Source organism: Egretta garzetta, unplaced genomic scaffold (genome assembly GCF_000687185.1).
Source record: "Egretta garzetta isolate BGI_Z169 unplaced genomic scaffold, ASM68718v1 scaffold175, whole genome shotgun sequence".
NCBI classification, from domain to species: Eukaryota; Metazoa; Chordata; class Aves; order Pelecaniformes; family Ardeidae; genus Egretta; species Egretta garzetta.
The window spans coordinates 1604813-1624341 of NW_009259860.1; positions in this window are offsets into that span (position 1 = coordinate 1604813).

The following is a 19529-nucleotide window of genomic DNA, read 5'->3' on the forward strand; positions in this document are numbered from 1 at the left end:
ATAAGTACTGGAATTCATTAATAAGAATTTAAGCTTTAATTTTTTTAAAAAAATTGCTACATGTTAAGCCTCTATCATCCAGAAATAATAAAATAATTTTGAATGGAAGTTTTAATGTGAATATCCCAGGCAAGCTGCAAAATTCATTTAAGTACAGCTTTCCTCCTTTTACATGGTGGGGAGGTTAAGGTGTAGCCAGGTTAAGTCACAGCGGAGTGCACAGCAGTAGCCTTGCTAAAGCTACACTTACTAAATAGAGCATAAATCAGAACCCAGCAATGTTTTTGCTCAGAACAGAGCCAAGGCGTATGATTTTCAGGTCTTTGTTTAACAATTCATACTGTCTTTAAAAAAAAAAAAAAAGACCTTAGGAAAATAAACAAATTGGAACAAAATATAAGCACTGGTAGTTGAGTCAAAAAACATGTGCAGTGCTTAAAACACTTTCTCTAGTTTTCTTGATCTACTTATATTACTGTTATGTATTATTTTACAGGCACTAGCTTTTTAAGAAGAAAAGATACTTGCTCCCACACTAAGGTAAGGGGGTTTTGACATCTCAGTATAATATCCTTTTTGCCTTGATTAGCTTGCTGGATTTTTTTACTTGAAGTTCTAAGCTAAATGCCTTTGTATTTGTCTCTGTTGACCATCAGATTTAAGTTACAGCTATTTACAATGGCTTAAACTGACAATTCAGAAACTACTTCAGATGAACAAGCAAGATTCTATTTTTATTGTCGGTGCGCACTGTGGCAGTAGCTAGGAGTTACTGGGAGGCCACTATGTGCTGCAGTATTTCAGTTGCTAGCACTGTTCCCAAAAGCAGAGTTTGCTATAAATTCCCAGCCCAAGGGAATACAAAACAGATACTGCACATTGCATTCTAGGGTGGTACTGCGGAGTCAGCCCAACATGAACTCTTCTTGCAGCCTGAACTCCATCATCACAGTGGGACTCAACTGACTCAGTCCAGTGAGATAGGGCTCGTGTATTTTGGCAGCGATGCAAAGTTGTACCTTTGAACTTTCCTTTCCTACTGTGGTTGAGTTTAGAGTAACAAAGTGAGACTCCGTGTCTGTTGATTTAGGCTTTTAGACACACTTTTTACTCAACAGAATTGCTTCCTTTAGAGACAGAAGATGTTTAAGAACAAAAACTACATAAAAATCTGTATTTTCCAATAATTGAAGTGGTACAAGTATAGTGGAGATTGCAAGTAAAATTACCTGGAATAAATTCAGAAACAAAAGATATTCTCACAGAAGTAAAGATTTTTTTAATACTGAATTTCCATAAATATGTTTGACAATTTCTGCTAATTTTCTCAGCAGTTGTATCCTAGTAATGTGCACAAGAATTGATTTAAGCATATAAAAGAAGTTAATTAAGTTCTGAAGCCAGACAGTGAGGGCTCAGAAGAGAACTTTTCATGCTTACTCATTTGTGGAGTGGACAGACAGTTGTCAGACCATATTCAGTTTCATATTCACAAAACAACATAGGAATAGAATTCTTTCTACAGTTTATTTTTAATTCTAGTATAAAAGTAAATAAATAACATCCTATTAGAGTGGTTTGCCAGGAATTATTACATTCCTTTTTTTTTTTTTTCAGAAAATGAAATTTAATTATTGCCAGCTCTCACAACTTTATTGCAAGCTCCCTGTTATTGTTGTTTTCCTTAAAACCCCTTCTGAAGTCCTTTGATTACGTAAGAATTTCTAGGTTGTTTCTTCTGCTCCTTTTAGCACTTCACTCACAGCAGTATAGAAATATGCCCCAAATGTGTTCTAAGAACTCAAAAACTGAAAATCAAATAAAAATAGCTATTAGAAGTCACCATTCTATTTCCATTCCAAACTGTGTTTTTCCAACCCTTAGTATAGGTAACACGAGATATCTCTTGTAAACAGCAGCAAAAAAAAAGAAGCTAATTTGGTTTCCCTGCCCAAACAATGGTAGAAATATGCCAATGAAGACTAGAAACAAATGGTAACAACCTGATGCTATCTTTCACTGCTTTAATTGTCTGAATGCTTACTACAATATGATATATTGAGGCTGTGAAAAATACAAAGGAAATATGTTGTTCAGACAGCAATTACATTAGATCATGCGTTGATTTGCCTTCACTTTACTCAGGTATAGCTAGAAATAGAGTGTGTAGTCTCATTTTGTAAGCTAACTCCGCTTTTTCATTATTCTCAGCTAAGGCTTTGTGTTCCTAGTGAGTCTCAGGTTGTCATCTGTCCCCCCTGACCAATCCTGCATCCTGAACACACGGCTCCAAACCACGTATTCTGCTTTAGAAGCATGCTCAAAATGATCCGATCCCTGAGTTGCTGATTTCCTGCACTTGCTTCCTGGTAGCATTTCATGATCTAGAAAATCCTTTGCAGTGTTCAGTCTTTTATCTTCACTGAGTGTCATTTCTGAGAATCCAAGGTGCCAATGGACCAAGTTCATTTAAATGTTAGTGTTTTGACAAACAACTTCTGCATAATCTAGCAGCAGCAGTTTAAAATATAATCTTGGTCATCTCTAGCCCCCCGCAGATGGACAAATCTTACATAGAAGCTTTTAGAGCAAGCAACAGAAGACAGTAACTTCCTAAAATGTTGTAGATTTGTGGGCTAGATGATAATAGTTGTATACCCTCCAGGAATACTCAGGAATATAACTTAGACTCTATGAATCTTACTATCTATGTGCATATTCTGTTTTTGTCTACTATAAATGGGGAACACTCATCTGGCATATCTGAAGACTCTATCATATATAGTGCTAACGGGATTATTATCTTGTATTTTGCAGTACATTGCAGCATTCCTGGCAAATACTTTGATTTTTTAAGGCAAATTTGGGAAGCTTAGTGCTAGTGCCTCAGCTATACCTTGCTCAGACACCACTTTTTTGTTGGTGCTAATAAAACATAAGTCTGCCGAGTGAAGGAGACCCACTTCATTCTGAAATCTCTTGGTATCAGAATAGACAGAGAAAACGTAACCTAACATGAGTGTCATTCAGCCCAATACAAGTACTTACCCAATTGCACAGTATTTATTAGGGGGTGGTTCTGACCTCATGCCTCACAAAAAACTATTCTATTATTTTTACAGCATCCATCATAGTGGAAATAGCTACTGTATTGATTTATATTATAGATGAAATGTTGTTTATGGGACCAAGGTCACACTTGTGCTCCTCTGACTGACTTCAGCAAGCAAACATTCTCAGTCATTGTCCTTTTTCCCTATCCCACCATTCTTTAGTGAGAGGCTTGACCTTTCTATCTGGAAATATTTTACAAGATAGTAAATGCACGTAGGAAATAATCTCCAAAATAGTAGGAGAAATTAGAAGGCTTACATTTGGGCAAGTCATCAAGTCTCGCTGGAGACGCACAAAATAACAATGCTTCAATGCCTGGAGGACACCAATGGAAAAAAATAAGTCTAAAAGACAATACTTATGCAAGGAAATTTCAGCAAAAGCCAGTAATTTCTCCCAGTAGCTAAACAAAACGTGGCTACGTGAAGATGGGTTTCTGACCTTAAATAGTATTGTTATTTTTTAAATTTAAAAAATAAATCACTGTGAAAGTTCCAAAAGATATACTGTGCCTGGATACAGCAGAAGATTTAGTATTCCAGTATCCCAGACTAAATCAATAACTGGCATCCTATCTGGCCCAGTTATTGAGAGAACATGATTTGTTTTTTCTTTGCATCACTTTAATGGATTTCTTTTCCTATTAAATAATACTTCTGTACAAATACAGTTTTAAAGTTTATTTGGGTGAAAACTCCCTTTACACAGAATATACACTTATATAGGATTACATACATCACGGTGCTGCTTACAGAAGGGCTGTTAGTTGTTTCTGTTACATTCTAGTAACCAAGGTAATAAAAAGCAATGCATTTCACTGTTAAAGTCACACAGAGGTTTAGGTAAATATGCAGGCCCTGACTCACTTAAATGCAAATTCTGAATCTACCCATCCTTATCAGCATTCAGGGTAGTAGAAAAAAGTTAGAAATGTATAAGAGAAGGTAAAATAATATCCTTCATTAATGTGCTGATTTTTAAATAATCCTATTCATCTAAGTACTATCGGTTACATTGATAAGGAATTGTCATAGAAATTATGGCTTACAGAATCAAAATTACAGCAGGTCAGTGTGCATGCAGGCAATTAATTTTCTTTTTTTTTTTCACCCTTATACTGTTTCTAGGACCAGAACAGTAGTTGTCTGCCACTTTCTTCAGTCCCAGTAGGCATATTGCCTTTGCCCCCAGCAACTGGATTATCCATAATGAAAGCAGAGACTACTTTTCTCTAATCTTGGGCCCATGTCTAGACAATATTGAGTTGCAGCTCTAGTGAACAGCAGGCCCACTACTTTCTTTTACACTCTTTTTCTTTGTATGACTAACAGAACTTCAGCTATGTGTTTCAGTTCCTTGGAACTGTATAATTTTATTTAAACACTTGTCAATTGTCATGTTACCCCGGCCCTTGATACCTCTTCTGGTCATCAGGCCCTTTTATTCTGAGCAAAGGAAACTCAATACTGTCTATTTACTTTTAGAATCCCTCAGAAGTAATTTTTTTTTTAATTTTTGTGTGTATGTGTGTGTGTGTGTGTGTGTTGCAAAGTTCTCCATCGATATCCAACCCAATCTCGATGACTAGGAGGCATTAGACCTCAAGAGAAAGGTCACAGAATTCTCTATTTCCTTCATTGTGGCACATTCAAGCATACTCTTTGATCATCCCTATCTCCTTGATTTTTACTTTCATAAAAAATGCATATTGTTCTACACATTAGAAACATGCTTTTTCTAATCCTGATTCTTCATTACCACTTTTGCTCATTTCTCCATCTTGATCATCAGTGCAGGTAACACGTCCTTGTGTTTTCCTCCTTTAACCAGGTCCTTATTCTGACTTATCCCTGCAGTTATGTTGCTTAATGGGCCATCCTTCTTTTCCAGAGTTTGGCCCTCCATGTCCTCTTATTCAGCAGTATTGACAAATTTTTAGGTATGCTGTCAGCTTCCTGTCTTACATCCTGCTCTAATTCTTCTAACCTACACTGTAGACTACTCTAATCAACATGTTCTCTGTTCTTCAGACTGTCTTCCATAAAGTCCATCAGTGTCTGCACACAGTCACCTTTGTTTGGCAGTCACTATGTGGCCTTGCCAGTCATCCTACCACCTATTGCCTGTTCCTTACTTTAGAAAAATTAAAATACTTTACCATCGTGTGTACACCGATGGTTTTCTTCTGTTCAGTTTGATGAGCATCACATCTCTCTGCAACTCTATAGTCCTCAGAATTTTTGTTCCCTTCTGATCTCTTGAATGAATTTTAAAAAGAAGTTAAAAATAGTGGCTACTAATGAAGAGCAGTATTTTGGCAAGTACTGAAATTTTGTCCTTTCTTCTCCAGGCCAGTTATTTCTATCCCAAGGTCCTTTTACTCATAGTCTGAGGCAATCCTTGTATAGAACGTACATGTAATGTATTTGAGGCCTTAGAGGGCACATGCTATCTGTGCAAAGCCTTTCATACTCAGTATTTCTTGTACCTTTTATTTCACTAGGAAGTGGCACGCACCTAGTATAGAGGACCCAGGGCCTTCCTGTGCAGTAGCACTCACCCACCCACACTCACCAGTATCATCCGTTTGCTGGCAATAGGACCACCCCTACCTACCGCTTCTTGCCCCATGACTGTTCTTCAGCACTAACATGGAGATGCGGTGCCACCTTCCCTCCCAGGAGTCTTTCTGTGGGTTTCACAGAGACCTGGGCAGAACACACAAAGCTGAGCACCCTCTGCTCAACACAACAGGGACAGTGGGTGATGTGTTTTAGGAAGAAGGGGAACACAGGAGAAGTACCACTGCTTCGAACAAAATGCCCAACAAGGACAGTTTACCAGAAAGACGTAAAACTGCTTCAATCACTACTACCATCTTGGCCAGCTTTTCTAATTTGTTTTTATCCATGATATTGCAACAATAATGACCTGGCTAATAGATGACTGAGGTGCTTATGCAGTTCTAAGAACTGAATTTTCCTTCAAATCCAGATGGCAGAAGAGCATAACCAAATGTGGTTTTAAGCGAATGCATACTGGCTAGGAGCCTAAGCTGAAGGCTCGTGCAAAGTCCCAACACAAAAGCTAGATATAATACACATGTGGTTAACAGGGATTGCCTTAGCGTATTCTGTAATGTTGGCTGCTGTCATTCAGTAAGAATAAAATTAAAACTTTTGGGTGCTCCTCACAGAAAATGAAAGATTTACAGAAAGGAGCCAGCAACTGCCAGTGTGTGGTAGTCAGCCTGACAAAAAGGTAACAGGAGAGACATCAAAACAAGTCAATTACGAATTGTCCTTTGGTTTTTTTGGTTGTTTCGGGGTTTGGTTTTTCTTGGGTGGTGGGGAGGAGGGCGAGGAGGAAACCTTATTTCTTGTCATCTTGAGTAATCTAAAATATTCAAAGCATATCCCAAAGTGGCTTTTCGCTATGAATTAGCAGTGTTGGAAGAAAACAGTTAGGTGTGTCCTTGATCTTTTCACTTACTGGCAAGAAAAAGTGTAACTGCTTTCTACAAAAAAGTCTGTGAAAGAACATGGACTTGAATCATATATTGTACTGTTTCATGTGGCAATGCCAAATTAATTCTATTTCATTAATTTCTGTCATTTAAACTTGTTACTATTTTTACACCATTTGTTTATTTACATCTCATACTGTGATTCTCTTTGATACTACAATGTTCTTGCACTATTTCTAGGGCTTAGGTGATATCATCACTGTCCAGTCTTTTAAGAAATTACTGCCAGACCTTATTAAGTGACCCTGGTGTGGCACCTGTCCTTATAGCACTGTATATGCACAGCAAATCCACTTTGTCGAACATAAACCCATCCATGCTACACTGCACTCAAAGTAAGGCAAACATTACATGCACTGTAAAGTTGGTCTGAACATGCTGGTATGACCTGAACATTAAATCTGCGGTAGATGTGAAGTATTAAGCCTCATACCCACAGAGTGAATCTCAGGGCCTCCTTCAGACTGGTATCCCAAGGTCTCTAGACAGCACTAATGGGCAGCATAGCATGGCGTAAACTGATAGGTTGTTTCACAGTCTCTCATGTAACAGGATTTTCCTTCCTATTCAGCTAAAAATATAAAAAATGATAAATTTTACTCAATATCGTTGCCACTGAATCATCAGGATATCTAAAATTTTGACAGAAGCACCACCATATTATTTGTCTGAAGAAAATAAACTGACATTATAAAAGACTCAACTGAAAGACAGCCATCCAATAGTAAGAAATAAAGAGAAGTCTAGTAACTTGGCAGATATAAGATCTCAGTTTATTAAATGTGATTTTATACAACTTTCCAAAAACTACAGAAAGCAAGAGAGACAAAGGAGTACTGGACATTCCAAATGGACAGCCTGAAAACAACATACTATTAAATAACTAAAGGTTAATTAACACTCTGATTACTGTTTCATAAATGTCTATAAAAATGTCACCACCAAAACCGACTCATTGCTAGCCAATATGTTTAAACATCACAATGGGCTCTCAGCTATTAATAGATACTTTTTTGTTATTAGCAGATTCCATAAATACTCTGATTTCCAGAAAGGATAAGCAGCCAAAATAATGACCCTCTTACAAGAACAGAGGAGTTCAATAATAACATGAAGGTTCTTGAAACAATGTTCTTGTACAATTTGTTAATTATTATGCTGTCCCTAAAACAAGCTGTCTTTATCAATAGCGGTTGGCATCTATAGATAATTTAGGACAGATAATTACAATAATCTAATAGCACAGAGCTATATGAACCATCTGTAAGCTGCAAAGCTTTCAGCTTGGTTGAGTGGCTCTACCCTGCAATACACCACAAATGCTGAAATTTTATAATTTAAGGCCAAATACAATTGGCCAAAATGCAGATTTCACTTATAAATTTGGAAGAGTATGTGTGTAAAACATAGTAATAGTATTAATACTGTTGCCATCAGTATCAGTAGTAGTATCAGTATCAGTAGTAGTAGTAGTATCAGTATTATTGCCTCCTTGAAAACTGATGGGTAGGAAGAAATGTATGGATTTGTGTTATGGTAAATAACAAACACACATATTCAAGAGTAAAAGATCGTAGAAGACTATTAAACACAATAAAAGTTTTATATACTTTTTGTTTCAGCTCCTGGTTTGGTTTTTTTTTCAGGAACTTATTCAGCACTGTTTCTCTTCTTTTGCCTAGAGTACATCATGAGTCACAACATAATGGGAGTATGAGTAATGTTCAAATGACAGACACTTTCCAAATCAGAATGATGCTCCAATCAAAGGGTGCATTTTTCCTCAGCCTTGTATCTTATGTAAGTATTTAGACCTGAACACAATGACTATAAAGTGCTAAACCTAGTCCTAGCTTCCAGGACTAGACTAGTCCTGAAAATTCCCAAACCTCTCGCAAGGGTCAGTTTAGTTCTTCTCAGAAAGAAAAGTAACACTGATCAGATCGCTCCTTCTTCTGTGTCCAAATGACTTTGTAATTTCTGGCTCAGTTTTTCGTAGCCATTGTAATACCACGGGTGAAATCTGCAGAGGGGTGAGGCCAGGAAGGAATTTTCCAGCTCTTCTTATTTTTCTCTAGTTTTAACGTCTACTTTTATACATCCGTATTTTAGTCTTGGTCATGCAGATGACAGCATTTATAACCATACACTTTTAAAGAACTCAATTATATAAATAATCCGAACAGGTTAATACACTAAAACATAAAAGGGAAAAATAAGAAGTCATTTACATATTTTCCTTTTTTTTTCAACTATAAATTATTATAGAGAGAAAATGTCTCTCGAAATCAAAATGAAAAGACATCTCACAGATGTCTACTATGTATGTGCTGTAAGAAACATATATAATTAAAAATTATTTAAAACTTAATTAATAAAGTAACTAAATATTCAAACACAATCTCCATTCATCTAATATCTTAGATATTCATGTCAAAACAGCCCAGAGATTCTTCTCACAGTAGACTTGATTTTGAGTTTTTCTATAGAAACTGTTGCTGGTACACTCACAAATGTTTGTACTCCATCCCCATATCAGAGTAAGTGTAAGTCAGTTGTGCCATTATCTAAAGCCCGTAAAAATAACGAAAAGATTCTCTTGTCTTTACTGGATTTTGGATTGGATCTTCTTTTGCTGTTCCCTTGTACAAGTTATACAATTACAGAATCTCTTGTTTCCACCCCCCATGCAGAGAAAAGAGCAGGAGACAGGCATGTCCCACCACTGTCTGAAAGATGCTGTTGGCACTTCAGTTACTCCAGTTCAGCTTTAATTTTACAACAGCAGTAGCTGTATATGTCAAAGGGCAGTTTTCTTTATTTTGCATCCAGATAATTAGAAGAATCTTATTAAGTGGACTGTTTCTGACTACCTTTCTGTTCACAATTAACCCAACAGAATCTGTGTTCCTCATGAAAACTTTAAAGCGACTTTTCTCGTATTTAAGCAAACAGCACAGGATTGGTTGAGACAGCATCTCATTGTCACATAGGAATTTCTTATTCTGGTAAATTCTGCTTTACTTTTTTGTTTTGGGGTTGTTTTTTGGGGTGGGGGGGTGGGGGGGTGGGGTGTATTTTTGTTGTTTAATTACTTGGATGCTATTTTAAGTTCCCATGGCTTAGTAATGGGAATTGAATCTGTGTCTCTTCTCTATTGCTTTGTATCAAATCAGTAAGAGGAGCTGCAAAGAGCTGAACATTGCTTAGTAAAAGCCACACAGATATAGTAGCTGAGGTAAAGCAGCACTTGATTAAAAGGAGACTGAAGCATCCAAGGGAAGCTTAGAAAAAGATGAAGTATTTGTTACCCCAGACATCAATAACATAGGTAGTTGATTTTGCTGTTTCATATCTGATCTTATGAATATGCAGTACCAACTGCATCTAGCTGCAATACCTTCAGAAATTAAAACAGAGTTTTTCTTGTCCAGTTCACTGCACAACAGCGTGGTGGTTGACCCTTCTTTCAGTTAACGCCATCAGCCACACAATCCTATCCAATATCTAGCAAAAATCTTTTACATAACCGTACCTGCTATGCTCGACACCATGTAAGACCTCAGTTGCTGGAACAACAAAACCCAGAAGTCTCTGATTGAGTTTCCACTTTGAAACCTGAATATAGGAATTAGTTCTTTTTTAACTTTTGGTTATTCCAAGACTGAAAAGGCAGATACAGGTGAAGGATTCTTAGGCAAACATTAGAGACCATGTAAGTGGTCAGAAATGCATTTCCTAATGACATCCATCAGGAACACAATATCCTAAAAAAATTAAAATGAAAACCAAAGCTCTTTAATGTTACAGATCTTGCTTGACAGTCAAGCCATGACATAATTCCCTCAGTTCAACTGAAACTTCATGTTTTCAGCTGAACTGTGGAGAATGGAATTTTTCCTCCGTTATAAGAGGCCAGGGGCGTATTTTCTCTCCTCATAATCTGGCTCTCAACCAGCAAAAAGACCTGAAGGGGAGAAACTAATCATGTAAACAGAACTAAGAACTAGTAGAGAGGAGAAGTAAGCAAGTCTAGAGGGAAAAAGGAGGCTGGGTGAAGCTTGAGAAGGGACAGGGCATAAAACTTAAATGGGGACAGGCCAATAAGAGTAATGGCAGCTAACACCTGCAACTGTATAAATTTCCTCTGTTCTGGATTTAGTTATCTCACAGATGAAACCCATTTTGAACAGGGCTGTGGTTCACTAAAGTTCCCTGATAGAAAACAAAATGGATTGCTTGAGAGAGCAAAAGAAGCAGTGTGGGGGACATGCTTGTGTGTTGTAGTTTGCCCTGCAGTCTTTCTATAAATACGTACAAACCTCACCTTTCATCAGTGCTAAAAAATTAAAGCGACTCTTATGGTGATAAGCAAATTATTTTCAAAGCTTGATCCACTAAATATTTTGCATGAAATGACACACACAGACTAGCATGAACTTGGAAGATAGGGAAAATATTTCTGGAATATTCCTTCACGTTTAAGAGATACATAATTTAAACAAAGAACAGCTAACCTATCATTTCAAAGCACTCATCTAGAACCCCTCACAGCATAACATTTCCATGTTTTGAGTTCTCTATTCTTCGAGCTATAAACTGTGTCAATATTGTTTTCACATTCTCCTAAATCTGGATAGGCTCTCAGTTCACCAGAATGTTTTCTAAGCACAGAACCTCATTGTGAAGACTTTGTAGGTTTGACAATACACATCCCAGCTGCCCTTAAATCTCCTGTAGTGCTGAATACTACATAAAGCTTCTCAGTAGCTTAAACAATGTCCTTCCTAGAGCTCCTCTCTCTGATTTACAGTTCACCCCTTCAGGGTCATCTGGGCAACAGAACAAGCAGACAAAAGACTTTCAAAATGTTTGATAAGAACAGTCACTCTTTACTCTTTTAGCAAAAGAGATATTCAGATCTCAGTAAAACAACGAATACTCATATTGCCAGCCTTCATTTTCTCACCAGTTGTGATGCTCATAAGATTCGTGTCTGTGTCACTGCAACTTTTCATATCGCTTCTGCTAGGCTGAACTCCTCCAACATGCCTTCTTTTGGAAATACTAGCATTTCTTGACTTCTGTGCCAAGTATCCTTATGTTCTGTTCCCTTTTAAGTGGGCTCCTTTTTTACGTGCTTCCCTGTTTCTAAATATGTGTACCAAAATTTTAATAACTTTAATAAACTATAATAAATCCCTAGTACACCTTTACTCCCATGCACCACTTCCCCAGCTTGTAAAAGAGTTGAGTCAAGCTGGACTTCAAAGCTTCAGTCACAGTGTTATTCTAAGACACCGTACTGCAGCCGAGAGGACTTTTCATTGTCCTCCCCGTACATTTTGCGGGAAACCAGAGAGCAGATGAGTGAATCTGGAGGCACTGAAGAATTCAATACTGTCAATTTAACATAACCAGTGAATTCATAACTTGTACATAAATACCTAAAATCCCAAATTCTTATAACTGAGTACCATCATTTTAAATTGTTACCACTTACATCTGGATGCTTTTTGTTTAAAATATTCTAAATGCAGGCAGAAGCAATTCTGAGCCACATCAAAATGCAGACTTTATTTGGTCTCTGGCCAAGGAATGAGTTTTCTGGGTCATCTGCACAAATCGGTTTAGCTGCTTTTTAGTTGCTGCTAGAGTAAAAAAAGCAACAACAAAACCCTTCCCCATTATAAAAAAATTCTAAGCTATCTCAAGAAATAGCATAGAAATCATTGCCTATGATAACAAAATTAAAAACAAAATGTCAAAAGGGGAAAATCAGTTTAAGAAATTATTAATGGAAAATAAAGTGAGGTGTACATCAGGAATGTTGAGTAATCACAGCTCCATCTAGAATTTTTAAGAACAAAAGCTGCTCACTGGAGACTTTATAAAGGTATGGCTGCTAAACCTTACTTGTTTAAAGTTAGGCATATGAGTTCATAGGTAGTATTTTTAAGAGAAAATTCCTTCCTTGCTTAACTTCTCAACCTGTGATTCTATCGATGTAATATTTTCTTTAATTATTCAACTGAAACCCATAGGTTTCAAAGACCCATAAGACTTAGAAAGTATTTAAAAACAGTAGAACAAGAACTAAAATCCTTTTTTCTTTATCACAAAATAGACAAAAAAGACTCATTGCTCCTTTTTTTCCTCTGTTTCTGATCATTGTTTGCTAAAAACACACATAAATCTCCATTGTCAAGCTGCAGCAATATAAGAATTTATCCTACCCTATCCCATTCTGAAGAATGAGATGCGGCACTCAAGACCAAACACAGAACATCTTCCTTTTCAATTTTTTTTAAAGATTAAAAAGGAAATTAATAAAACCTTGAGACAAAAATTACTCTAATTAATTAAAATCACAATAACCACCATCACTTACCTGCTTTATATTACAATTTATATTTCTGCAAAACTATGAAAGTTTTGTTGTTTAGATATCTGTTCACTTCTGTATTAGGTACTCTTCCTTGCTTGTCTGGCTGTGCCTTCAGAGATACACATGTAGTCATATATGCATACCTCAGGCCTTTACTGCTCTAAACGGTATAGAATCATGTATGCATATGCTCATACGGCTCATAACCAACTAAACAAAGCTGCCAAACCTTAACCTTTTGACTTTCTCTCTATGTGCATATGCTCATGCATCATTTCTAAACCTATAGAAGTACAAATTATGAAATTACATTTGTCACATAGATACCTTGGTAGGCTCTCATGCTCTCACGGAAAAAGCACTAGCAGGTGGGATGTCACTTAAAATATTTTTTAATGTACTCTTTTTCAGGTGAAACATTAGCACTAGATTATGGATCTGCATTAAAAACTACAGTTAACCATTGATCAAAATTATTTATCTTTTGACGGTGAGCCTTTGATATAGCAACAAAACCTACAGTGTTAATGTAATACGAATTTAATTGTCAATTGATCATGATGACCCTCAGAACTAAACCTGAAATAGAATTTGGAGACTGAACCTGTGGAAGCCAAAATGTCTGCAGAGAGAAAAACAGAGAAGGAGACTGGTCCAATTCCTGTATGAAATAAATTTTCTACTGTATTTTCATGCAAGTAATATTCTTTTGTTTCATTTATTCATTTTGTTTGATATTTCGTATGAAAATTCACTGTGATGTGATCTCTAACTCCCTTAGCTTACAACTTCCTTTTACATCATGCATAGTAACTCTGACCTTTACTGAAGAATCTTGAATCATGTGGATCTTAAGAGTTAGCATTCATGAGCCAGGTACAGATAAACATGTACCTTTATATTTTTTTGTGACAGTGTAAAGTCCACATATTTCAGATGGGCAGACTTCAGAACAACAGAATAAAACTGCTTTTAAATAATGACATGAAAAAGTTTCACATTTACTAGCATTTTTATATTCTCTCATCTTAAGGTGAAGAAGAACAATGTCCACAATGAAAGTCACATTAGATTTGTAACTAAACCAAAGAGAAATATTAAGGTTTTTCAGAACATTATATGAAAGAGGTTACCTACCAGAGCCATTTTAAAGGGTTTCTTTTCTTAACAACTTTGCAGATCTAGCATAATAATAGTACAATACAAATGAGCTCAATAAAACCACACAGAGCAAACTCATTAGAGGTTAAGCTAGCTGAAGAACACCAGAAGGGTTAGAAAAAGATGTGATAAACTGTCTACAATAAAAACCTAACCAAATCTACTTAAATTCATATAACAAGATAAGTATATGATAGTAGGATTTTGCATATATGTAGTATATTTTTTTCTTTGCTATAGCAACAATTACAAGTAAATCTCTGAGACTGCCCCAGTTGATTAAGTATTCCTGTATTACAGGTGGGAAATTTTAGAAGGAAAAAGAGTTAGTGACTTTCCCAAAATACTGATGTTAATTTTGAAACTTACAACTTAGGATTTTTCAGTTTCCAAGTCTGAGATTTTTATACTACACTGCAGAACTTTCTCTTGTTTAATAAATAGATATATTCTGTGCTCCCAACTTAGCTATAACTCATATTCCTCTCTGCATGAAATTAAAACTAAGATGTCATTTTAAGACTATGCTCTATGTGCCTATATCTTGAGATTTGCATTTATTTGCTGTACTGAGATGTCACACTGTTGAATGCCATCTTGCTTCATTCTCACCTCTCACCAAGGGCTTACAGGTACTTCTTGATTAGCAGCATTGCCATAAAACCCCCAAAATCACAGATTTCTATGTGTTTTCTACCATTTTTTTTTCCAATTATACTTACATGGAATCCTCTGGAGAAACCCACTTGGGTAGAATTTATTTTGGGTTCTTAAAGTCCTAATCACATTTATCTGATGCCATACAAAATGATCAAAACAGCAAAGCAGCTAAAACCCAACTCAGTATTTGAAAAATGAACACTTGTAGACCCTCACTTTGCTATTATCCATATTGCTAAGACTCTATAAATGGCTTATAACAATTATTTTTTAATGACCATACTAAATATCTGGCCAGTTCTATGGTAACCCAAGATCAGAAAAGCTCCAAGGGACCTGTTACAATCTCTCGTGTAAATAATACAAAGTTAATAAAGTAATTAATATTTTTAAACATTCTGATTGAGTATTAAATAGAGAAACTAAAACAGTTCCAAAGGAACCATTCCATCCTCAGATACAAGATCGTGCATTTTTTAATTTTCTGTAAGGCATACATTTGTCTTAAAAAATAAAAACAAAGCTAGTAAATTACATTTTAGAAGTCTATTTAAAGACACTCATGGAGAGACTTAGGCTGACAAAACTCAGGAAACTCAAACGTGGAAGTAGATACATAAATGTAAGAGGGGTGTAATTCATGCCATTATACCTGTTTGAAACAATTTGTGTGAGTTAAGGTTAGAGTGCCAGCATAAACTTTGAATTTATTGGCTTTTGTTGCTTTAAATCAGAGCCTTCACATTATTTAAACATAGGTTTTGTATTTAATATTCAGAGCGATAGAACACGTACATTTGGCTACAGATAGATACATAATTCATGTTGGTAGGAAGCATACCTTATAACACTTAAGTGGTTTATTAAACTTGTTTCATCTGATATAGGATAAATTCTGTAATTGATGGCAAGTCATAGGCAGATCCTACATCTATCATATTTAAGATTACCTTATGTTATAGAAACTATTCTTCTTTGGCTTCTCAAGGGCTTTTTTTTTCCTGAAGAGAAAATATATGAAATATGTTAATGTTGCTTAAAAATGACTTAAACCTGAACTCCTACATGAAATTAGTTTAGTGGTCTCAGCTCAGTCCCTAGCAGACAGTTGAGTATATCAGGAAAACCATCACACATAATTTGGCACCAGTCAGGGGGACCGGCAGCCTCTGATCTAAAGAGGCCTGGCGATGAGCCTGGGGAGGCTGAATGACCTCTTATTTTAGGGACCATGAACTCTTGAAGTCAGAAGAGAGGTCATATTGTGCAGGGAGGTTATTTCTGTACTCCTTGCTCTCTCAAGTTTACAGTTCATAGCAGAATTACTTGAAATTACCCCACCTATTTTATGAGCATGCATAGGAAGAAGAAAGTAAAGCGGACTGTCTCTCTCAGACAGTGGATTCCACTCAGATCTGCTGACACTAGAATTTTCTTTCAAGTCTTCTATCATTCCTGTTATCTGTATGGCTTTACCAATATGGACTGGGAAGACTCAGGGTGGAGCAGGCTACAGCTAGATTGTGGTGTTACAAGCATTATGACATCTAATGTTTCTCTTGTCTGTACCATAATGGATTGAAATGCTAGTAGCCAGCAATAATTTGTTTGGCTCTTTGCTCCTGCTGTTGACTATTGATAACTACAGAGTGATGCTTTGGGACAGAAGTTCTAATGCTAACAAGGCACATCTAAAATAAGTAGATGGGTCAGAGTGACTAAAATATCATAAGGATTGTGACACATTAGTGGTTAAACGCCCTATTTTTTAAAGAATGGATAAAAGTAGATTATCAAGCAAGTACCACCTAGTATTTTTGCTTCAGCTGCTGTTACTTGTTTGTTTCTTTGGTAGTCATGTTGCACCAACCCGGAATAGTGATCATTTAAAAAAAGTTTTTCTCAAGCTTCTGCAAATCACGCTCATCACCAAGGGAAGTGGAACCCTGCTGCTACAATCCCTCCATAGTTAATATATTATTAAAGTACTTTCTGAGATGAGATTATCCCAACTTTCTTAAAGGTTTTGAATAATGCAGCTGTTGATGTTCATATCTGAAGTGCCAACTCAGGTTTTAGATGATAGTGACAATGAAAACGAACAGAGCAGTTATGCTGCAGTTGTGCTAGTTCATGCTCACTGCTAGTAAAGGTAGATGTGTTACATTAGTAACTTTTAAACTATGTATGAAATACTTCTGCGCAATCACAACTTCTGGAAACTTAAAGACAGAAGGATGAGAGGGAATCTGACCTGTGATTGAGAATTCTCCTTTTCTTCCTTTGCCATTAATCAGCTCTTTTCCTTGGAAACATATGCCGGTATATATAGGTCTAGTATAGGAATAGTCACAGAAAGACTGCATAAATTACTGAAAGAACCTCATAGTTGGGCTAGACAGGAAACATTTCTGTTGATGGCAACATTTGTAGCAGATGCCCTTTTCTTCATTTTTCGTAGAAAGAAATGACATATTTAGAGGAAGTTCCCAAGAGTTCTTTAAAAAGGTTGTTACAAGATACAAAATAAAGAAGGCTTTGAGCAAATATTGGAATTTTCACTTTGGGAGTCATTAAATGAGCAAACTGTAATGAGTACCCCTGTCTGGATATGTAATAGTGTATAGATATCTGGCTACCTGAGTGTTTCCTTTTGCATTTATGCTAGGTTGCCTCGTCTTTTATTTGACTGGTTCCTCATTGCATCTCTGCAGAATCATGTTACTCCAGTTACAATTATTTTACTATACGTTTATTGATTTTCCTAAGTTCATGGTTTATAAGGTACAGCCCTTTTCAGAGATATGGGGTTTGGATCACAGGAGAGAATTGAGTTTCTGTTTGGTTTTGCCTTTGTGTTCATGCTTTCAAAGTCTCAGACCCTGAAAGGATACAGGGAGCAGAAGGACCTGGTGTACAGTGCCTGGGTAGCACTGTAACATATTATTTTGTAAGCAAATAATAAGAATTTTAATGGTAAAGTTGTTAGTGGAGCTTTAGGGCCTGTTTCCACAAGCTTTAGTGACAGGAGTAAACTTTTTTCATATTAGTAATTTTACAAACAGCAAAGATGACTCAGGAGACTAAATTTTGTGGAACCAGGCTCAGACTTCAGGTGAACATTCAACTTCTCCATTAAATAAAAATTTTTTCTAAGGGTCTGGAGCACAAGTCTATGAGCAGCTGTGGGAACTGGGGTTGTTTAGCCTGGAGAAGAGGAGGCTGAGGGGAGATCTTATCACTCTCTACAACTACTGGAAAGGAGGCTGTAGTGAGGTGGGGGTTGGTCTCTTCTCCCAAGTAACAAGTGGTAGACTGAGAGGAAATGGCCTCAAGTTGCGCCAGGGAAGGTTTAGATTGGATATTAGGAAAAATTTCTTCACTGAAAGGGTTGTCAAGCATTGGAATGGGGTGCCCAGTGAAGTGGTTGAGTGACCCCCTGGAGGTATTTAAAAGATGGGTAGATATGGCACTTAGGGACATGGCTTAGTGGTGGACTTGGCAGTGCTAGGTTAACGGTTGGACTCAATGATCTTACAAGTCTTTTCCAGCCTAAATGATTCTCTGATTGTATGACTCTATGATTCTATAATAAGAATATTCTCACATTTCTGAGACATTTTAGAATGTTGAGCAGTTTTCTCTAATTGATACTGAATTTATCAGAGCAGCAAAATAAGATTTTAGCCACTTTTCTCTTAACGGTCCATTAAAAAATTCTTCAAAAGGAGCTTGGAACTCAAAGAAATTAAGTTTCTTAGGAAGAAGTCAAGCTGAAAGCCTATAGAAAAACTTGTTTCTTTTTGATCTGTATCAAAACAATGTCCATGATATGGGATGGGGGAGAGAAGGGTGTTGACCATTAAATAAACCAATGGCACATTCACATTGCGCCATTCAGATGGTACAATTCAGTGTTTGGGTAAGGAGATTACTTGAGAGAAAGCTCTTGAACGAGAAACCTGGTTGGCTTTGAGATGTGACTGGCAAGTGAAAAGAGGCTTATAAGTGTCAGTCCAGTGGAAGATTCCAGCTGAAGTACTGAAGTAAAGAAGTTACAGTCCTACAGTCCTCAGTAAAAAAGTTACAGTCCTCAGAAAATGTGTCCAGCTGTGATGTTGCTCTTTCAGGACACCAAAAGAAAAGGGAAAATTTCGATCTATTAGACAGATGAAAAGTGTCAGATTTGTTATCCTCCCAAAGCGGACAATCTTTTTTTGGCTCTAAAATAAGAACTGATGTAAAGATTAAGATAATCCGCATTACTTTTGAGGAGATAGCATAAATATTTTGCAAATAACATACTTCTAGAAATTTTTTTACTATTGTAACAGCAGTTCACACAGATGATTCTTTTCCACTGGGATGCAGAAAATGAGCTTTTTTCATACTCTTGCTGTTGATCCAAGAGACCTCCAAAGTTAGTGTTAGAGAAACAAACACAAATCATCTAATGCATAGCAAATTTCCACTGGCACCATGTTTCATACTGATGTGTCTTGGACTTAGTTTAATGACTGTAGGATCAGTTTGATGTTACTGGCTGTTGGCCTTAGCCTGAGAGGTGCTGAAAGATCTTCTTCTCTTATTTTGAACACAAAATGCTCAGCAAACCCCAGACTCTCACTGGCCTCATCAGAATTGCAGAAATGTAGGATGCCTAACACTTTTCAGGATTGG